At 41.5% G+C, this 4,744-nt stretch overlaps 1 non-coding gene across 1 annotated transcript; it reads right to left on the bottom strand.

Annotated features, from left to right (window-relative positions):
• Positions 1-1,486: 1,486 nt before the first annotated feature.
• On the bottom strand, positions 1,487-1,560 carry Trnal-caa. Its single transcript has one exon. It is a non-coding gene; the product is annotated as a tRNA-Leu (tRNA).
• Positions 1,561-4,744: the final 3,184 nt, after the last annotated feature.

Below are 4,744 nucleotides of genomic sequence, written 5' to 3'. Positions count from 1 at the left end.
TTCAACTCATTCCATATGATCTGCGTGGTTTGGTACTATTCGCTCAAATTCTCCCCGACTAAAGTACATTCCCAGTGAAACGAATGTATATCCAGTAGGCAAATACCTCAGATATACATATAACCAAAATGATTAAATGATTATCATCTTCAGAACATCGCGAGAAAAAAATATTTATTTGTACACAATTATATCCTTACCAATCTAAAATCATGTACTTAGTTTTGCGGTTACAGTAACTGAATGCAAGGAAACACGGAGGAACCTGCATAGTATTTTCGTGATGAATCTCACGCCCAAACCTAGTGGTAGTGGAGCAACAAAGAAGAAACCCTATTAGCTGATGGATGCAATGCATTTTGCTATTCCTTTCGTAAAATTAGCGGGCGTCCCTACTGGTAATCTACTTAAAATCGATCATCCCTACCAACACCAGACGTTTCGGGAACGGAAAATCTCTACAAAATAACCCTCTTCTCAGAAAATATTTTGTCCGCGCTTGAAGGTCTTAGTACTGACCAGCAACAGCCACCCTATCCCCAACCATCAAGTCAGCCCACATCTCCGGTCGTGATGCCAGTATCATCTTCTACAATTAATGAGCACAAGGTGACACGATCACCTGATCCCATGGGTAAGAGAGAAGGAGCCAGGAAGAGAAAATGTTCAAATTTTCGAAGTGACGCAGATAAAACCTTTGCTGAATATTTTTCAGCAGAGGCTGCAACGATTTTAAACACCTGCACTGAAAAAGATGAGAAGCAAAATTTTGTGGCCAGCCTAGTCTCATCAGACCTCATGCCGATGAGCGATGTTCAGCTGAGGTGTTATAAAAGTAGGGCATTGCTCCTCATAGATTAGGTTACAGGGATCTCTCCGGAAATCTTGTATCATCCCACTATACGAGTGGCGCGCCCATCCCACCGGGGCACGGCAGGATTCAGAGTCAACCACAACCAGTTTCACCAATCTTCTGTCACTGAAGGCAGATCAACGGGAAGTGGTTTTTCCATGTCGACAGAGCCAGCAAATCACTCTGAACAATCCCTCTCCTCAGCAAAGAACGAAGCAATTTTCCACAATTTGTGAAGTGTTTTCCATGTACTTTCATATTTCCAGAATGAGATTTTCACTCTGCAGCGGAGTGTGCGCTGATATGAAACTTCCTGGCAGATTAAAACTGTGTGCCCGACCGAGAATCGAACTCGGGACCTTTGCCTTTCGCGGGCAAGTGCTCTACCACTGAGCTACCGAAGCACGACTCACGCCCGGTACTCACAGCTTTACTTCTGCCAGTACCTCGTCTCCTACCTTCCAAACTTTACAGAAGCTCTCCTGCGAACCTTGCAGAACTAGCACTCCCGAAAGAAAGGATATTGCGGAGACATGGCTTAGCCACAGCCTGTGGGGGATGTTTCCAGAATGAGATTTTCACTCTGCAGCGGAGTGTGCGCTGATATGAAACTTCCTGGCAGATTAAAACTGTGTGCCCGACCGAGACTCGAACTCGGGACCTTTGCCTTTTGCGGGCAAGTGCTCTACCACTGAGCTACCGAAGCACGACTCACGCCCCGTACTCACAGCTTTACTTCTGCCAGTTGCTGGAACAGTACCATAGGTGCCAGTAATATTGACCAATTGTTTGTAGACCAGCATTCGTCTGCGACGGCGATATCCAAAACGGCGACCCATTGTTGAATAATGCTATTCATATAATGAATGCGCGAAGTACAGGCGACCAAGCAGCGTGCGCTTGTATCTTCTTCAGATTTGTTATCTTCTTGCTCGTACCTGGTGCTGGAACAGTACCATAGGTGCCAGTAATATTGACCAATTGTTTGTAGACCAGCATTCGTCTGCGACGGCGATATCCAAAACGGCGACCCATTGTTGAATAATGCTATTCATATAATGAATGCGCGAAGTTGCATCAGCAGCTATTTATAGCTCAAGGGGCCTCTCACAGTAGATATGCTTGCATGTGGTTACGCAATCGTCTTATCAACGGCCCGCTCAGCCTTTAAAAAGACTAAGGCTGTGTGGCCGAGTTCTACTGCAGCAGTTAACACACAGTAGATAACGCTTTAACACAGGAGACGAGGTACTGGCAGAAGTAAAGCTGTGAGTACCGGGCGTGAGTCGTGCTTCGGTAGCTCAGTGGTAGAGCACTTGACCGCGAAAGGCAAAGGTCCCGAGTTCGAGTCTCGGTCGGGCACACAGTTTTAATCTGCCAGGAAGTTACTTTCATATTCTTTAACTTTATAGTGTAATAATTACCTTCACAAAAATTTAATATCGTTAGAATATATATATATATATATATATATATATATATATATATATATATACGTTTACTACATATGTATATTAAAACTATTATCTTAAAGTCACAAGTATTCGTTTTTCTGCACTCATACATTCCCTCATATTTCTATTCATGTGCTGAATAGCTGGAGCTAAAATTTTCACTAAGGCGGTGTAAGATTCTTTTGACATTGTGCAGATGCTAAAAATTTTGAATCACTCTCGTGCCGTTCTCTAGCACGAACGAACAACCGCTGATGAAAATTCTGTTCTATGTACGGATGCACCCACAACACTGTCTTTTTCTTCCGCTGCTGTCAGGACATCACAGCATCCCACTCACCACTAGAATTGTTCATTATAAAGGTGGTTATTGAAGGAAATAACCAACCAAGTTTTGTTTCTACCAGTTTCAGGTCGCAAGCTGACTGAAGGAAAATCGCGCCCACGACGAGTGCGAATTGACCCGTGTGCAGACGGCCCTTGTTTCTCGAGCGTGCAGCGAGTTGCAAGCCATGTCCTTTGAAGAAATTATCACAGCAGTACAAGAAATGCCAGTAATTTGGCAGTCTTGTCTGTGGAGTGAAATAGCAATGACGCTTAATACAGACGGTAAGTAAACATTTTCATTTCATTGTCATTCTGAACGACAAAAGTAATTGTCTCGCACATTTCTTGCCGTTAGTAATGTTAGATACAATGGATTAAATTGTGTATACTATTTTCGTTTAAAATAGTATTTGAAACAGCAAAAAATGTAATTCACTTTTACTTACATCAAGGTAACTAAGATTTTCCTCCGGCGATACAGTTGAAAGGAAATTGGTGAAGGGTACTCTCAAGTGAGCATCGATTTTTCTCAAGACGTAATCAAATGTTGAACCAGAAATTCTCGTGCACTCCTGGAATTTATCAGGATCTGATCGTAAACTCTGATACGATGTATTAAACTCTCTAAACAATTCTCTCCGTTTCATTACAATACTAGGATCCATCGTTACACTAAATATATCGACTGTCAGAAATGTATTTCCTTCTAGTATCAAATCGGATCGCAATGTGTCCGACATTATTGTTTGTCTGATCTCTGCATCTTGGACATTTCAGATGTACTATGTCCCGATACGGAAACAACCCATGCCTATGTGATCAATCACTAAAGTATTTTTGGACAATTATTTTAAAAAAAATTGCTTGCTAATAGTTTTGATGAACAGGAACACACTAAATATGAAACGAATGACCTGCCTGCTGCCAAAAACCGCAAAGCCACTCCTAATTGTCGACTGGGATTGCCTATCTCATTGACCAATTTTGTTTCTATATTCTTTCTCGTATAAAGACGGGTAAACATTACTTGTGTTTTGTGGACGTATTAGAACACTGTAGCTGTTGAAACCGAAGGAAATTTATTATGTATTAGCTGCAGCCAGTTGCTTTTATACGCGCTTATTTTTCCATGACGACTTTTTTAGATGCTTGGCGTCCGATCTTCCGATATTTACATTAATTTATCTATCGTGAACATTATTTCTTTACTAACGGCTTTGCAACGTGAGTTTTTAAGACAACTGTTGTAAAACTTCGCAAGTACAGGTACAATGTTCACGACGCATAAATAAATGTAAATGGCTATGGAGGAGGTGAACGTAAAATGAATGTACTCTCAGAAACGCTTGTTTTGTGGCGTAATTCGTTGGAGAGTCGGGAAAAGGGTGCTTTCCATACCAGTACGTTACCCTGTAAAAATTTTTGGACGCTATAGTTTTGAATTCATGAGCTAGGAGCGCTGCTGTCACGTCACTTCGAGGAGGCGGCCCCCCAGCATAAAATATGACTGTGAATCAGGCCCGCAGGTAACAAACGATTGCCCTTGCCTGCTCTAGATTAGATCTGGTCACTACAGACAAATGTGTACATGTTACCATGTGTCAGTTTTTCGGAGTCTTGTTCTGCTCCGAAGAGAAACTGAAAATAATGCATATTAAAAATTAGGTATTTTTAGGGGACGTCGGTGTAAAAGATCTGACAATGAGTTCAGTAGAAAGACTTGATGAACAAGTATCTCTTAGGAATATAGAACATGTTAATGAACATGTAAGTAAAGTAGAAGCCTCTGAAAATGATTTGTGTGTGCTGTTCTATATTGGAGGTTACGTATCTAACTTTTTATTAAAATTCGTGTGTGCGATGAATGTAAAGCACTTTTATCAGTGCTGATGAATTCACTGCAAGCGGGATAAACAGTGAGATTAGCTCATACTTCCTGAATCTGTGCAGATTTGCCGTAAAGCAACCATCTGATTTCATATTTCAAATTGTCGTTGAAGGATACAAATTATTTCAAACACTTATGGCTTTGAAGGTTTGTTTTTAGACAGCACACATCACAGGAAAGTTTTCAAACTGCACCAGCCGTTGTGGCCGAGCGGTTCTAGGC

This window comes from Schistocerca americana, chromosome X (genome assembly GCF_021461395.2).
Source record: "Schistocerca americana isolate TAMUIC-IGC-003095 chromosome X, iqSchAmer2.1, whole genome shotgun sequence".
NCBI lineage: Eukaryota > Metazoa > Arthropoda > Insecta > Orthoptera > Acrididae > Schistocerca > Schistocerca americana.
This window is presented reverse-complemented; position numbering and strand designations above follow the sequence as displayed.